Source organism: Chelonia mydas, chromosome 13 (genome assembly GCF_015237465.2).
Source record: "Chelonia mydas isolate rCheMyd1 chromosome 13, rCheMyd1.pri.v2, whole genome shotgun sequence".
Lineage (NCBI taxonomy): Eukaryota > Metazoa > Chordata > Testudines > Cheloniidae > Chelonia > Chelonia mydas.
Genome location: NC_051253.2, coordinates 31,364,191 through 31,382,728, shown reverse-complemented (window position 1 = coordinate 31,382,728; position 18,538 = coordinate 31,364,191). Strand labels below are relative to the sequence as shown.

Here is an 18,538-nt window from a genome sequence, read left to right as displayed (position 1 = left end):
ATCAAGATTTGAGGACTTCAGTACCTGAGCCAGAGGTTATGGGTCTATTACGGGAGTGGGTGGTGAGGCTCTGTGGCCTGCAATATGCAGGAGGTCAGACTAGATCATGATGGTGCCTTCTGGCCTTAAGGCCTATGAATCTATGATTTGCAAATGTTGTTATGAAGAAAAGCTCTGAATTTGGTTCATTATGATTTGTGAGGTTGTTATTCATTTTTCACAAGTATTTGGATGACTGCCCGGTATCTGTAAAAATAACTGCAAATTCTGAACATTTCAGGATAACATGTCACTTCATTGTTCTTCATTCATTACTGTTTCTAAAAACTTCAAGTCAAGGAGCAGGAACAATACTATGTAATTTAAGCATCCAAACCCACAGCATGAACACTAAATAGTCTGTCAACAGTTCACAAATAACCAACAGATTACAATATGTTCATTTAAACTATTCATGCATACTTATGAATAACAATATATTCTAGAAATCAGGATTAATTCATGAATAAAGCCTTTGTGCCTTCACTCACTCCCCCATGCATTCCCATTGACTTCAGTGGAATTGCATCCATTCACACCAGCAGAGAATTTGGCACTTTTTCTTTAAAAATGTGGCTATATTTACTGTTACTGATGATTTTAAAACCTTTTCTTTTTAAGGTTTCCTGGGTTTACAGACTCTAGAGTAGATCCTCCAGACTAGCTGAGCAGTGTTCAGCATGAATCTAGGGTTTGGTGGAAAAAAGGTAGCAGTAAGCCACCTTTGCAGCTCCTGTAGTTCGTTTACAACAACCCTGGTTCCATCAAGAGAAAGAGCAGCCTAAAGATTGTTCCACCTTATGCCAACATCCACTGGCCCACAGGGGCCATTCTGGCATCCAATGATTGGCCAAATATAGTAGCATCTGGTCACAATCTGGACTGGGGATTAGGAGGAGTGTAACACAGGAGCTGCTACATCAGCTCTGTGCCACCTAGGGACTCCTCCACACTAGGGAAATCCTCGGCTGGACATCTGAGCTTGATTTAAATTTGTTTTTTACTCCAGAATGGCACAATGCAGACTCAGCAGAGCCAAGCATCCGGCCCTCCATCCTTCTCCTCCTGCGGCCTGTGAGTCTGGCTGCCTTTTCAGCAGCAGCTTGTGATCCAGCAGTCACCTTCAAGTCTCAGTTCTTTTGAAAAAATGAACCTGGACTTCTAATTGAGGGTGAGATTCTGCTTGACCCGTATACAGGTGTGCAGTGGGGGTGGGAAAAAACTGTCAGCGTAACTAACAACTCTTCACTGATTTAAACTATTAGAGACAATTGCAACGTGCAATACATTTTGGTAAGAGACTTTTTAAAAAAATGAATGAGGGCTTAGTGAATGGAATTTTAAACACAGAAACCGGGTCCTGGATTCATAGTGGTGCTTAGGCGTTGTGACGCAGAGCATTGCAGTGCCTAACTTTTTGGTGTTTAGAACATCTCTGTTATTCACAAAGCCTGAGTCAGGTGCCTAGGGTCCCTATACAATGAATGTGGAGAGATAGGTGCCTGAGAATGCAATTCACAACAGCCACCATGGTTGGCAGGGAACCACCTAAACTAGCCAGTGGGAAATACTGACAAAAGGGTGTGTGCTAAACCCCACCACTCTCGCGGAGAGTGGCTCCTAGGCCTAAGTATGGGCTGCAGGGAGGCAGCTACATCTGATAGCGATTTACAAATGGGAGCTGGTCTCCTGGAGTCAGGCAGCTTAAGCCACTTCTTGTAAGACTGAGTTAGGTGAACAGCTAGCTCCATACAAACAGCTGGAGAAGGAAGTGGTGGTGGTACCAGCCATATTATAACTTTTAGCCCTGTAGTTAGAGCACTCACCTGGGATGTGGTTCAATTCCCGCCTCTGCCTGATGGGAAGAAAGGATTTGAACAGAGTTTCCCATCTGTAAAGAAAGTGCTCTAACCACTGGAAAACACTGAGGTGAATTGCCCTGTCTCCCCTGTTCAAGCTGTTCCACTTTGGATAAAGAAATTAAAGGATGATTGGAGCTACAGAACTGGACCTCCCAGGTGGGTTCCCTAACCACCAAGCCACAGAATCATTCTCTCTCTCTCTGGTCCAATGACTCTAAGTATCTATACAGCATAGAACAGCTTCAAAAATGCCTTCTCTCATTTTTCCCTGGTCAGCCAGCCACAGTCTCCCCTCTGCTGTGTCCAAAGATCTTCCCTTACTTCACCTGGCCTATGTATCAAATTCTCCACCTGACCCTAAATTTGACATTATTTTAATATTTCTATAGGGACCATTTTATGAGCAGCACTGCCTGGAAGCAATGCAAAAGCCTTTTTTGTCCCACATACAAGGACTACTGTCCCTTAATCACCTCTGGGAGATTCCCCCACCTTCCTGTCTCCATATCCAGCATTTCACAGACCATCTGGAGCTCCACCTCCCTAGACACGCCTCTCCAGTCAAGGTCATTGACTTTTGATTTGCATGTTCATTGTTCTTATATATATATATAGAATATATATACATGCTGTTGTGCCTCTTCAGAAATTTCTCATTAATTTTCCCTTCCCATTGTAAATTATTGAGAGAGTCCTGGCTAGCTGTCATAGAAAATATTTTTATTTAAAATGATTCATAGTGTCAGATGGATACATGTTGGTTTAATGATGGTCCAATGCAAAAACAATATTAGAGTGAGACATGACTTCTGAGCATCCTGATCCACCAGCAGTGGAGTGCAGAAAATAAACAGACAGGTGAATTCTGCAATGACCGGTGCAGAGTTGGATAGCAGTGGGAAGACGCCTCACACTGGTTTTGTTATATATATATCCACTATTTCAATTTAATACCAACCAAAATAGAGTTTGCCACTTAAAAAATTGAGTAAATATATTGATTTAACTACACAGATCTATTGATGTGAAACAGACAAGTGTGTGTGGACATACACCAGCTCTCATTGAAATAAGGAGACATTCTTAATCAGTGCAGCTTTTATGTGTGGACTGGGCCTCCGTGGAGATGAGGATCAGTCCCCACTTGTGTTCAGTGGACATGCTGAAACCCCTTGCATCCATATTACGGATGCACTCAGTCACGTTAGCAGCAATGTTTTTGGGGTCACTGCAAACAGCATTCTGGGAGAACTCATGTGCACAGGGAATTATGGAAGTACAGATCAGCCCCTCAGATTTACTCCATGTTCCAGAAGTTCCTTCTCCATGCAGAAAGTATATAAACTGTTAAATGTTTCTACACTTATCAGCTTCTTTTGTGAAATACTTCTTGATCCTCTGTTCTAGCATGGATTTCTCACATCCCAAAGAGTGGCTTTTTAGAGCATTGATATTGGATATTAGGAGCTATAGAAGGAGCTAAGAGGAAACATTGGCAATGGTACTGCCATTACCAGGAGAGACTCTGCCTGTGGGGCACTCAGTAGGAGGACATGATGCACATGGTACAGTTCTGAGAATGGATGGATGAGTTCTTCACAGATGAAGCACTCATTGGTGAAGACCCATAGGTACAGTGGGGTGGGACTACGATTTTCCTCAGATGTGGGATAATCAGCGGTGGATGAGGAAAACCATGCTTCATGAAATCTGTCAGGAGCACCAGAACACCAATACCTATTGATAAGTGTGTGGCAATTGCACTTTGGAAGCTATCACTGATTTTACAGGTTGTTGGGAACCCACTCAGGCTCAGAAGATTCACCCATGGGCTCCCTGATGGTGGAGGTTTGTGAGGCCATCTGTGCTGCATTTCAGCCTGGAGTTCTGAAGGTGAGCAAAATCCCCCATTATCAGGGGTCCCGGAACTCACTCACATCCCCATATTATGCTCTCCCCCGGGGCACAGGGGAGTATATCAGCTTTGCGGGCTACTACTCCGTGACGCAGGCTTTGGTTGACTACTGTGGGAGACTGATGTACTTATGCGCAGAATGCACTGGCAAAGAGCACGATGTGAGGGTGCTCAGGAGGTCCACACTTCCAGTTTGAACAATCCAGGACCCTGTTCGCACAAAGTAATATGGACATTAATGGAGCTTATGGGCATATGGCCATTCTGGGGGACCCAGCATGATCACTGGCTTTTGAGGGCCCAACTCAGATGTAAGGCTGCCTGGGAGAAGAAGGTTTAGCTTTACCCTCAGCAGACGTAGGATGGTACTGGAGAGTGCCTTTGGAAGGCCGAAAGGCCATTGGAGATGACTGCTTACTCAGAGTGTCTGTTCTGTGGAGAATGTGATTGCTATGATTGGAAGATGAAGCTAGATAAACCCAGCCTAGAAATAAGGCACACATTTTAACAGGGAGAGTAACTAACCATTGAAACAACTTGCCTAGAATTGTAGTGGATTCTCTGTTACTTGGAGTCTAACTCAGGATACCTTTCTAAAAAATCTGATCTATCTCAACTACAAGTTACTGGACTGGATGCAGGAACCTATGGGTGAAATTCCCTAGCCTGTGTCATGCAGGAGATCAGGCTAGATGATCATAATGGTCCCTTCTGGCTTTTAAATTTTTGTAATAATAATAATATAAACAAAAATAAAATTTTCAGACTTGATTGCTGAAGTGGAACCACTAATCTCTGTCTTTCAGAAGTCAGAAGCTAGATCTCTACAAATTCAAGCTGAGAACACTTCTGCCCACCATGTAAGAGATGTCCTCTATGCTGCCATGCTTAACTTACATGAGGAATCAACAGGGGATTTTTAATTGAATTATTTGCCTTACTATCAATGTATTACAAGGGTAAGTATCACACTGAGTTCTGGTTTGAACATAAACTTTATTACAAAAACTTTAGAGCAAAACAGCACAACACAGAGCAGGTTATGAATCCACGGAACTGTACAGAACTTTTCAGAAGTCATCCACTTAAACTCTTTTAAACTCACATAATCAAACAGTGCAGTACTACCAGTGTACTCCAAATGCATTAGCTTATAGAACAACTTAGTATAAACACTGCATATCCCCTCAATTATAAATGCATTCTTTTTCACCCAGAAGGAACATCAGATTCTTTAAAGGTAATGGAAATCCATCTCAGTTCATGGTGTTTTTTCCCCCTTTCCTCTGCACAGAAGTGTAGTATATAGGGTAACAGTTGCTTCTTTCTCTCCCCAAGCAGTAGAGTTCTCCAAATTCTGGAGTATGTGGTAGTGTAGACATGACGGAGCAGGCACAGCTTGCACAGGACATAGACTGGGACAGCAGACTTGCTTGAGAACCTCTCTCCAGTCACCTCAAAAAATCTCTCAAACATTTATCTCTGGAATTCCCTGCCTTCCTTTTCCATCTCTTTGTCATGTTGCAGATAACTCAGCACTAGTCTGACAGTCATAGTGTTGGTCTTCCTCTTCCTGTGTAGACTGATATCTGAACGAGTGGTCAGATCTCTGGCTAGTGTCAATCTGTAGGTCCTGATGCACGTCCTCCCTTCCTTGCGTCAGAGTTGTGTGGCCTCTCCATTGCTGTCATGGGTCTTCCAGCCCAGCAGCGGTGAAAGTGGAAGGGCTTGTAGGAGGATAAAAAATTAAGTGTTCTGTTAGTATCCACGGCTATAAATTATGGGAACCTTTGCACACAGATCCACAGTCCAACTTTCTCCCATGTGCAGCAAGAAAAGCATCATACACCATGGTAACACTTTTTCTCATAAATGACTAATAATACTTGAAAGCTGAACTTTTTGAAAGCGATACTTCACATTCAGATATTATTAATCATCCAAAAGGGCCAAGAGAACAATGTTGTCACCTGCGCAGACAGGATCTAAGGTACTGATAATTCCTATTAGGGCTGTCAATTAATGGCAGTTACCTCACGCGATTAACTCAACAAAATTAATCACGATTAATTACAGTTTTAATCGCTGTTAAACAATAGAATACCAATTGAAATGTATTAAATATTTTTGGATTTTTTTCTACATTTTCAAATATATTGATTTCAATTACAACACAGGTTTCAGAGTAACAGCCGTGTTAGTCTGTATTCGCAAAAAGAAAAGGAGTACTTGTGGCACCTTAGAGACTAACCAATTTATTTGAGCATGAGCTTTCGTGAGCTACAGCTCACTTCATTGGATGCATCCGATGAAGTGAGCTGTAGCTCATGAAAGCTCATGCTCAAATAAATTGGTTAGTCTCTAAGGTGCCACAAGTACTCCTTTTCTAATTACAACACAGAATACAAAGTGTACAGTGCTCACTTTATATTACTATTTTTACTACAAATATTTGCACTGTAAAAATGATAAAGAAAATAAATAGTATTTTTCAATTCACGTCATACAAGTAGTGTAATGCAATCTTTTTATCGTGAAAGTGCAACTTACAAATGTAGATTTTTTTTGTTACCAAACTACACTCAGAAACAAAACAATATAAAACTTTAGAGCCTACAAGTCCACTCAGTCCTACTTATTGTTCAGCCAATCGCTAAGACAAACAAGTTTGTTTACATTTACAGGAGATAATGATGCCGGCTTTTTATTTACAATGTCACCTGAAAGTGAGAACAGGCAATTTTGTAGCTGGCATTACAAGGTATTTTCCTGCCAGTTATGCTAAACATTCGTATGTCCCTTCATGCTTTGGCCACCATTCCAGAGGACATGCTTCCAGGCTGATGATGCTTGTCAAAAAAAATAATTCATTAAGTAAATTTTGAATTAACTCCTTAGGGGAGAATGGTATGTCTCCTGCTCTGTTTTACTGGCATTCTGCCATATATTTTATATTATAGCAGTCTTAAATGATGACCCAGCACAATGTTGTTTGTTTTAAGAACCTTTTCATTGAAGATTTGACAAAACACAAAAAAGGTACCAATGTGAGATTTCTAAAGATAGCTACAGCACTCGACTCAGGATTTAAGAATCTGAAGTGCCTTCCAAAATCCGAGAGGGACGAGGTTGTGAAGCATGCTTTCAGAAGTCTTAAAAGAGCAACAATCCGATTCGGAAAATACAGAACCCAAAACACCAAAAAAGAAAATCAACTTTCTGCTAATGGCATCTGGCTCAGATGATGAAAATGAACATGCATTGGTCTGCTCTGCTTTGGATCATTATCAGGCAGAACCCGTCATCAGCATGGACGCATGTCCTCTGGAATGGTGGTTGAAGCATGAAGGGACATATGAATCTTTAGTGCATCTGGCATATAAAATTCTTGCGATGCTGGCTACAACAGTGCCATGCGAATGCCTGTTCTCTCTGTCAGGTGATATTGTAAATAAGAAGTGGGCAGCATTATCGCCTGCAATTGTAAACAAACTTTTTTGTCTGAGTGACTGGCTGAACAAGAAGTAGGACTGAGTGGACTTGCAGGCTCTAATGTTTTACATTGTTTTGTTTTTGAGTGCAGTTATTTTTTTGTACACAATTCTACATTTGTAAGTTCAACCTTAATGATAAATAGATTGCATTACAGTACTTGTATGACATGAATTGAAAAATACTATTTATTTTGTTTTTTAGAGTACAAATATTTGTAATCAAAAATAAATATGAAGTGAGCACTGCACACTTTGTATTCTGTGTTGTAATTGAAATCAATATATTTGAAAATGTAGAAAACATCCAAAAATATTTAAATGATATTCTATTATTAACAGAGTGATTAATCGCGATGAATATTTTAAATCGCTTGACAGCCCTAATTCCTATAAACTTCAGGAAGTCATAACTCTGGTTAATATTGACTTGCTGCAGACACTAAAACCAAAAGCCCACTGACTATGCAGCAGAACTGGGGTACAGGCGAGTTGACTGATATGTGGAGAGGGCATTTCTGCTATCAGTTAAGGAAGGCTGAAAATTATTAAAAACTGATTAGAATATTGGCTGCATTAAACACCCTCAGATATTGACCCATAAGAATGAGTAAAAAATTAGCTCTAAAATCAACAGTTTATGATAGTGGAATATTTTTGATACTTTCCACGGCCAATATCAGTGTGTCCACCTTGGCCTGAATGAAGGGCTGCTTGTGTAACTGCATGCTCTGTTATGTGCAAATGAATTGGTTTAGCTACAGGCCACTTTTAAACACTTTTGAAACCACAAGTTTTCATTTACTTCTTACCCAAGATGCATATGATACAAGTGCACTGCCATGCATTATCAGTTTAGCAGTGTGTAAGGTGAAAATGACTTTTACTGACTACTTTCATGAAATTGCATGCTTTGATTTGCTGCTTTTACAAGTTTGAAAAATGCTAGGCTGTCTGCTGCTCGTGTGACAGTACCCATACAGCTGGAGTTGTTAGCTGCTCACATTACAGGAATAAAGTCTTCTCCTGGTTAAACCTTGGTAACTTGCACGTATGCAGTTAACTTCTGAATTCCCCTTGCCCCCAGCTTTCCAAGACAGAGGAAAAAGGGACGTTTGGAAGAGCTGGGTATTTCCCACATGTACAGGCCTGTCAACAACAGCAATGGCAGCCTCCGTAACACCACAAAGGTTTTTACCCACAGACCAAGTAAATAAAAAAAACAATCCCTTACCCGGCTGCAATGGCATCTCCTCCAGTGTCGCCTCCTTGATCTCTGTAATCTCATGTGGGTTGGCCTTTGTTTCTCCAGACAGGTCATGAGACTCAGGAAGGAGTTATTCAGATGCCAGGACGTCAGACTAGATGTTCAAAATGGCCCCTTCTGACCTTGGAATCTACAAATCGTAGGTCTCTTGGAGCTCAGAGGGCTGGGTTTGAATCTCCCTGGAATCAGAGGGCTGGGTCTGCAGATAAGCCATCTCCTCCCTTCTCAGAGCCCTGCCAGGTGCCTCTGCCTGTATCCACCACACAGTCTGGGTTTGTCATAATTCTCTCCAATTTCTCAGAAAAGGAATGTGTCTATGTGCCCACCTAGACCTTTTGCTACTGTCCTTGACCTTCTGGGAGGCCACCTTCATAGCCATAATTTTTCAAGGCACTGGTCCCCTATCCATTGAATTACCAGCTGTGTGAGTTGCCCCAAAATCCTATTATAGACCTGATAATTCCTGTCGTGAGTCATGGGGCTCCCAAATTGCATATGCCTCGGTCTCAAGCTAACCAGAGCACTGACATCTTGGGCTGGGCAGGAGGAAGCGTGCTGGCAGCGCCTCAGCTGGGGTCTCTAGGTATAAATATCAGGAAGCATGAATGGGTTCACTAAAGAAAGATGTTCACCATTAGAAGTTGGTCACAAACAGGAGCATGCATTTGCATTGGGAATTTTAAATTGTTAGGTGACTTCTGACCGGGTTGACCCCGCGGCAGTAGAGTTTAATTACCTAGCCAGAGAGGGCAGCATGGAACAGCCAGCAGAGGACTGATCTTGCTTGTTTAGTATAGTCTATGCCTACAGTGACAGCTGAGCTGAAGTCTAGTTGGGGCCATAGGCTACACAGCAAGATTTGAAGCACATCCTCTAGTCCTTCTGGAGTTTTTTATGTACTAGAGGGCACAACTGAGTTACAACATGACAACAATCTCTAGTCAAGGCAGGGCCTTAGTGAGAAGAATCACAGAATCATAGGACTGGAAGGGATCTTGAGAGGTCATCTAGTCCAGTCCCCTGCACTCATGTCAGGACTAAGTATTATCTAGACCATCCCTGACAGGTGTTTGTCTAACCTGCTCTTAAAAATCTCCAATGATGGAGATTCCACAACCTACCTAGACAATTTATTCCAGTACTTAACCACCCTGACAGTTAGGTAGTTTTTCCTAATGTCCAACCTAAATCTCCATTGCTGCAATTTAAGCCCATTGCTTCTTGTCCTGTCCTCAGTGGTTAAGAATATTTTTTTTCTCTATTCTCCTTGTAACAACCTTTTATGTACTTGAAAACTGTTATCGTGTCCTAAGTTCCCTCTAAGCTGCGCGGCCATGCAGCAGGCTATCAAGGGCTGCGTAGGTGGGCAGAGGCACTCTTTCCCCGGCCCAGCCCAGCCCTGCCGGAGCTGCCAGGGAGAGGAGCCCCTCCCCTGGCCCAGCCCCGCCAGAACTTCCGCAGCTCGGGAGAGGAGCCTCTCCCCTGGCCTGGCTGGACCCAGTCCAGCCCAGCCGGAGCCGCCATGGAAGGGACACTTCTCATGTGTTGCTTACAACACTCATGCTAATACATTCCCTGGGGCAGCCTGCACCCAAAACCCCTCATCCCTGGTCCCACCCCAGAGTCCGCATCCCAAGCTGGAGCCCTCACCCCCCGCACCCAACCCACTGCCCCAGCCCTGAGCCCCCTCACACACCCCAAACCCCTCATCCCCAGCCCCACCTGAGCCCACACCTCCAGCAAAAGCCCTCATCCGCCCACACCCAAATCCTCTTCCCTAGCCCTGAGCCCCCTCCCGCACCCCAATCCCCTCATCCCCAGCCCCACCTAAGCAAGCACCCCCAACCAGAACCCTCACCCCCCGACACCCCAATCCTCTGCCCCAGCCCTGAGCCTGCTCCCACACTCAGAACCCCTCGGCCCCACCCCCGTCAAACATCACCTCCATATTGGTGCACATAACAAAATTCATTCCGCACATGGATGCAAAAAAATTAGAGGGAACACCGATCATGTCCCCTCTCAGACTTCTCTTTTCCAGACTAAACAAACCCAAGTTTTTCAATCTTCCCTCACAGGTCATGTTTTCAAGAACTTTAATCATTCTTGTTGCTCCTCTCTGGAGTTTCTCCAATTTGTCCACATCTTTCCTGAAATGTGGCACCCAGAACTGGACACAATACTCCAGCTGAGGCCTAATCAGGGTGGAGTAGAGCAGAAGAATTACTTCTCGTGTTTTGCTTACAACACTCCTGCTAACACATCCCAGAATGATATTCACTTTTTTGCAACAGTGTTACACTGTTGACTCATATGTAGCCTGTGGTCCACTATGACCTTCAGATCCCTTTTCGCAGTACTCCTTGCTAGGCAGTCATTTCCCATTTTGTACGTGTGCAATTGATTGTTCGTTCCTAAGTGGAGTACTTTGCATTTGTCCTTATAGAATTTCATCCTATTTACTTCAGACCATTTCTCCAGTTTGTCCAGATCATTTTGAATTTTAATCATATCCTCCAAAGCACTTGCAACCTCTCCCAGCTTGGTATCGTCCGCAAACTTTATAAGCGTATGCTCCATGCCATTATCTAAATCACTCATGAAGATATTGAACAGAACTGATCCCTGCGGGAACCCACTTGTTATCCCTTCCAGCATGACTGTGAATCACTGATAACTACTCTCTGGGAATGGTTTTCCAAGAAGTTATGCACCCATGTGATACTAGCTCCATCTAGGTTGCATTTCTTTAGTTTGTTTATGAGAAGGTCATGCGAGACACTATCAAAAGCTTTACTAAAGTCAAGATATACCATGTCTACCACTTCCCCCATCCACAAAGCTTGTTACCCTCTCAAAAAAAGCGATCAGATTGGTTTGACATGATTTGTTCTTGACAAATCCATGCTGTTACTTATCACCTTACCATCTTCTAGATGTTTGCAAATTGTTTGCTTAAGTATTTGCTCCATTATATTTCAAGAAACAGTGTCCTGGACTATTTCACAAGGGAGGATATGTCTGTTTGGGAAATCCTGAACAGAAAAGGAAGGCAAATTTAAAAAGTACCTGTGACTCCCTGTACCCCATGTTCATCATTTTTATATGGCTATGATATATTTTGTACGAAGTATGCCTTGTGAGGTATCATTTGAAAACTCAATCAACTGAATATTATTATCCTGTTGAAATGTGTGTAACAACACTGTGCGTAAAACTATTGGATTTTACTGTATGACTGTTACCAAAATATGCTATTATTCTGGGTTACACCCATAAACCAATTTCTCAGCCAGCTAGGTGCTAAAACGCCATTACCTGTTTAATCAAAGATTCACCACACTGACACATTGTCTGTTGGTACTGCTCATCCAACTAATGATCCACATGACACATATTCAAAGAAGAATAGTGTGATTTAAAACAAACAAACAAAAAACCCACCCTTTTTGGGATATGTAATATTTTTCTTGGTTTAGCGAGTCCAGAAAGTATTCCCTCTATTTGACCACATCTGAATATAGATTTTTTTGTTTCCTTAAAATCAGATCAATTATGATTTATTCAAACATTTATCAGCAAAAAATCTTAACTAAAGGTACTGAAAATTTAACAATGCAGTCCTTAAAACTCCCAATAATTTCCTCTGGATCACAATTTGCTTTCATCAAAGAGCTACAGCATAATAGAAAAACTCCTCTCCTGCACTCCATCTCCATTACTTCAGTCTAAGGGGCTAGAGCGACGAAAAGGGGCTCTCCAAACCAAAGGAGGATTCTTTTGGCAAAGGTACAGTGCAAGAAGGCTGTGTGGCTGCCTCCCAAGGACCCCCTCACAAGTCCCAGCACTGGGGCTGATCTGGGGGCTACGCAGGCATGTCAGGGTAGGAATGCACTATGGATTTTCTGGGAAGCGCAGTGGCCCATAAGATGGCCTAGGGTGGCTCCTGTAACTTAGAAACGCCCATAGTGCTAAGAGTGTGTCTACACTGCAGACTTAAGGTGGCTCTGACCTGTGTTTTAGCCCCAACAGCCCAACCACCCTCATACAAAACCCTTATGCCTGTGTTTAGAATCTTTGCTTATTTGCACAGCTGGGGGTATGGGTTAAAGCACAGGTTTTGCTATAAGGCAGGCTCTGACCAGTTCACTTTGCAGTTAGGGTGCAGAAGAAGACTGGATTGCTCAGATCAGTTCTGCCTAGCTCAGATCAGCCAAACAGTCTTAGAAGATGCTGTCCCACCATGCTGCTAGCTGACCAGAGGAGCCCACCAGGGTTCTGGTTAACCTCTAGTGCGAATACAGCAAATAGCATGATTTTGGGAGAAGCATGTGAAACCTGCACTGGTATGAAAACCTGCCATAGAATCATAGAAGATTAGGGTGGGAAGAGACCTCAGGAGGTCATCCAACCTGCTCAACCAACCCCCTGCTCAAATATACCAAACCCAACTAAATCATCCTAGCCAGACCTTTGTCAAGCCGGGCCTTAAAAACCTCTAAGGATGGAGATTCCACCACTTCCGTAAGTAACCCATTCCAGTGCTTCACCACCCTCCTAATGAAACAGTTTTTCCTAATATCCAACCTAGACCTCCACCACTGCAACTTGAGTTCTGTCCTTGTTCTGTCATCTACCACCACTGAGAACAGCCAAGCTCCATCCTCTTTGGAATCCCCCTTCAGGTAGTTGAAGGCTGCTATCAAATCCCCCCTCACTCTTCTCTTCTGCAGACTAAATAAACCCAGTTCCCTCAGCTGCTCCTCGTAAGTCATGTGCCCCAGCCCCCTAATCATTTTCGTTGCCCTCCGCTGGACTCTCTCCAATTTGTTCACATCCTTTCTGTAGTGGGAAGCCCAAAACAGGACACAATACTCCAGATGTGGCCTCACCAATGCCTAATAGAGGGAATAATCACTTCCCTCGATCTGCTGGCAATGCTCTTACTAATGCAGCCCAATATGCCATTAGCCTTCTTGGCAACAAGCGCACACTGCTGACTCATATCCAGCTTCTCATCCACTGTAATCCAAGGTCCTTTTCTGCAGAACTGCTGCTTAGCCAGTTGGTCCCCAGCCTGTAGCAGTGCATTCGATTCTTCCGTCCTACGTGCAGGACTCTGCACTTGTCCTTGTTGAACCTCATCAGATTTCTTTTAGCCCAATCCTCCAATTTGTCTCGGTCACTCTGGACCTTATCCCTACCCTCTAGTGTATCTAACTCTCTCCCCAGCTTCGTGTCATCCGCGGATTTGCTGAAGGTGCAATCCATCCCATCATCCAGATCATTAATGAAAATGTTGAACAAAACCGGCTCCAGGACCGACTCCTGGGGCACTCCGCTAGATACTGGCTGCCAACTGGACATGGAGCGGTTTATCACTACCAGTTGAGCCCAATGATCTAGCCAGCTTTCTATCCACCTTATAGTCCATTCATCCAATCCAATCCGTGTGTGTGTGTGTGTGTGTGAGACAGAGACAGAGTGTGTGTGTGCTGGCTGCTGGGGAAGTCTATGAGAGACTGTACGCTGTCTCTTTAAGGCACTCACCAGAAAGCTCCTTGTTCAGACCTCAGCAGCTGCCAGCAGCTCTCCTGTTCCTGAGCCTTGTCCCCTCACCCCTGCTCTGCGCAGCTTAGAAGGAACACAGGTTGTGGGGAAAAATTTACTATACCCCTGAGGAATCTTTTAATGGTCAGGTCTGATAGCACCAAGTATCCCTCTACTGGCTGATAGAAGGCTGCTGTAGCCACCAGATAGACTCTGAGAGAGCTGATAGTCCTGATCTTTTTAGGGTCAGTATATAGTCTAAGATCTTTGAAAGGGCCACGGATGTCAGGGAGATTTGTTGGGAAGTACAACAAATGCAAAACCTGGACTTAAGTACGGCATGTCATGGACTTTCTGCTATGTAGTAAATACATCTTGTACCTACTTCGAACAGGAGTTCTCTAGGTTTGGAACCCTGAAGGAGCCATGCCTTGAGGTGAAGAATCCCAGGTTGGCATGTAGGGTACGCTTTTGTTCTGCAAGAAGAGGACTGGATTGGAGAGAGATTGGTGGGCATGTCACAAGCTGTGACAGGGAAGGATACTAGGTCTGTCTCGGCCAAATGGCATCAATCAGTATGATGTGTGCTCCTTCTCTTTTTATTTTCAATAGGACCATTAAAATAGGAGAAAGGGAGGAAAGGCATAGAGACGGTCCCTGTCCCAGGAGAGCGCCGCCCAGGGAGTGTTGTCCTATCCCTGCTCTGGAGCAGTAGCATGGACATTTCTTGTTCAGGTGACTGGCTAACAGGTCTGTGGTCGGTGTCCCCCATTGCCTGAATAGGTCGTGAAGTACTGCCGGGTCTATCTTTCACTCGTGATTGTGTGTGAATTTGTGACTCAGACTGTCAGTTATCAAATTTTGTGTGCCTGGGAGGTAACCCGCAGACAGTGTGACATCATGGGAGATACACCAGTTCCACAATCTCATCACCTCTGCACAGAGGGAGGGCGACCTGGCCCCCCTTTGTCCATTGATGTAGTACATACAGGCTATGTTGTCTCTTAGGATCTCATGTGTGAGCCTTTGATCAGCACGAGGAAATGGGCGCAGGCTTTCCTGACCACCCTTAGCTTGAGGAGGTTGATGTAAATGGATATCTCCATGGATGACCACCTGCCTTGTGTCATGAGACTGTTAAGATGTGCGCCCCACCCTGTGAGTGATGAGTCAGTGGTGAGAAGCAATGACGGGGGGAGGGTGCGAGAAGGGGATCCCTTTGCAAACATTGGCTGGGTCCTTCCACCAGTCTAAGGAGTTTTTGACCCTGGTGGATAGTGACAGGGGTTTGTCCAATCTGTCTCTGGTCTGTAAATTGAGCTGAACCACATCTCAAGGCTTCACATGTGAAGCCTGGCATGTGGTCTCACAGCTGTGCCAGCTGACAAGAAAGGAGCCGAAACTACAACTAAGTACAAGGAGACTAACTACAGAAATGCAAAAAGTGAAACCAACGGTCTTAACGGACCGTGACTAGCTCTGTCTCTAGCCAGGGGCGGTTGAGAAGTAACTGAGCGGGGTTAGCCAGCACACACTAGCTAGCTGGGCCTCATGGACACTGCTAGCGAAGTTCTCTGATCAGCAGCGTAAGGACGCAAGCACACCTACAGTGGTGCACCCACAGGGACACTACTCAAAGAAAATCATGAGATTCCACCTAAGACTTGAACTGGATTAACTCAAGAGTAATCAGAAAGGGGACAGAGGGCAGTAGTCCTATAACTGCAACACTAACACTAATAATACGGAAACAATCAATAATAAAAATGTAAGCTAAATATGATTAAACAACTATATCTTGGTTTGGCGCAATGCACCCTGGTTGTAGTATGTGGCCATCAAAATAAGGAAAAACAGCAGCCCATAAAACAGCTTAACACTGGAAAATGCTAACCCAGCCTGGTGTTAGGGACTTTCTACTGTGTGCCTCTTCACTTCAGTCTTTTTAACTTGCCAAATACAATTCTTAATTATATTGTCACTTTTCAATGTGAATGGGAAGGGCTGACACCAAGTTAAACACATGATAAAATAACAATATGAACAATGTATATTTCCCTCCGGTTTTATAACTCTAAAGCCTCATGTTACACAATATGGAATGGTGACTATGAAGGAAAATAATCAGTCACTTTTGATGGCCTAGGTTGGCTCATACTACTGAGAAGAAGGCTTGATTGTCATGTCAGAAGGTAAAGAATATACAGGGCACCCCAGTATTCAGTCATGGTCTGAGAAAACATGGAAGCACTTCTATGTGGATTTTTACTGGCTCTTTTGAGGGACTCATGTTCTGAATGGACATAAATGCTTAGCCATAGTGGCCAGAAACTGGAATCTGTCTGACAGCCCCTACACCTAGCATGTGAACTATCCAGAAACTGCATTAAATGTTTAGCTAGCTAATTAATTCAAATGGACCACAGTTTTTGTGTCCTGTGAGAAAAACCAAAGAAGTCTTGTGTTCTTCACATGAAATGTCATCTATTCAGAAATGACTAATTCTTTCTTTACTGAATTTGAAACACAGTTTGCACTCTTACTGAAAGGTTTCAGAGTAGCAGCCGTGTTAGTCTGTATTCGCAAAAAGAAAAGGAGTACTTGTGGAACCTTAGAGACTAACCAATTTATTTGAGCATAAGCTTTCATGAGCTACAGCTCACTTCATCGGATGCATAAAGTGGAAAGTACAGTGAGGAGATTTTATATATACACAGACCATGAAAAAATACACATTGTAAGGAGAGTGATCACTTAAGATGAGATGTACAAACACCTATAAGATCTCTATCAAGCATTCTTACAGCTACAATACCCACCTGCTGAAGTGAAGAAAAAGACTGACGGAGCCAGAAGAGTACCCAGAAGTCACCTACTACAGGACAGGCCCAACAAAGAAAATAACAGAACGCCACTAGCCGTCACCTTCAGCCCCCAACTAAAACCTCTCCAACGCATTATCAAGGATCTACAACCTATCCTGAAGGATGACCCATCACTCTCACAAATCTTGGGAGACAGGCCAATCCTTGCCTACAGACAGCCCCCCAACCTGAAGCAAATATTCACCAGCAACCACACACCACACAACAGAACCACTCACCCAGGAACCTATCTTTGCAACAAAGCCCGTTGCCAACTGTGTCCACATATCTATTCAGGGGACATCATCATAGGGCCTAATCACATCAGCCACACTATCAGAGGCTCGTTCACCTGCACATTTACCAATGTGATATATGCCATCATGTGCCAGCCATGCCCCTCTGCCATGTACATTGGGGAAACTGGACAGTCTCTATGTAGAAGAATAAATGGACACAAATCAGATGTCAAGAATTATAACATTCATAAACCAGTCGGAGAACACTTCAATCTCTCTGGTCACTCGATTTCTGATCTCAAAGTGACTATCCTTCAACAAAAAGACTTCGAAAACAGACTCCAACGAGAGACTGCTGAATTGGAATTAATTTGCAAATTGGATACAATTAACTTAGGCTTGAATAGAGACTGGGAGTGGTTGAGTCATTATATTAAGTAAAACTATTTCCCCTTGTTTATTCCTCCCCTCGCCCCCCAGGAACCCCACTGTTCCTCAAACGTTCTTGTTAACTCCTGGAAATGTGCTGGAAATGGCCCACCTTGATTATCACTTCAAAAGGTTTTCTCTCCCCCCACCCCACTCTCCTGCTGCTCATCTTAAGTGATCACTCTCCTTACAATGTGTATTTTTTCATGGTCTGTGTGTATATAAAATCTCCTCACTGTACTTTCCATTTTATGCATCCAATGAAGTGAGCTGTAGCTCACGAAAGCTTATGCTCAAATAAATTGGTTAGTCTCTAAGGTGCCACAAGTACTCCTACTCTTACTGAAGAGTCCCCCACATTTCTTCTGGTTGGACAACAACTGCATGTTACTGTCAACTTGTTAAAACTGTTGAGGGTGAGACAGGTGAAAAGCAAAAAAGCTACAGGTACGCCAGCCAAAAACAGTTGTTAAACCAGGCTCATGCGCACTAGCTTAACAATACTGCATGGACTAAATGGGTTCCTCCTGTAGTCAGTGTTAAGAAAGAATCAATATCATACACAGGTTTCAGAGTGGTAGCTGTGTTAGTCTGTATCAGCAAAAATAAAGAGGAGTACTTGTGGCACCTTAGAGACTAACAAATTTATTTGAGCATAAGCTTTCATGGGCTAAAACCCACTTCATCGGATGCATGCGGTGGAAAATACAGTAGGAAGATATAGATATACTGTGACAAAGTTCCTGCTCTACCTTGGTGGGTCTTGCGCTTATTGGCGGATTTGCTCGCCTTGGAGCTTCACGGCAGCTCTCAGTTTGGCCGTTTTTCTAAACCCACAGTCCAGGTCGACTCCTCCTGTGTCTGACCAGGAGTTGGGAGGAT

At 43.6% G+C, this 18,538-nt stretch overlaps 1 protein-coding gene and 1 long non-coding RNA gene across 6 annotated transcripts in view; both read right to left on the bottom strand.

The window, feature by feature from the left end:
* MMP24 (matrix metallopeptidase 24) overlaps positions 1-18,538 on the bottom strand; it is a 161,271-nt gene that overhangs the window by 75,820 nt on the left and 66,913 nt on the right. The gene's annotated exons all lie outside the window — the stretch shown is intronic.
* On the bottom strand, positions 2,601-11,066 carry LOC119567827. Its single transcript, XR_005227811.2, has 2 exons — positions 8,542-11,066; positions 2,601-5,543 (listed from the first exon to the last, which is right to left on the bottom strand). It is a non-coding gene; the product is annotated as an uncharacterized LOC119567827 (long non-coding RNA).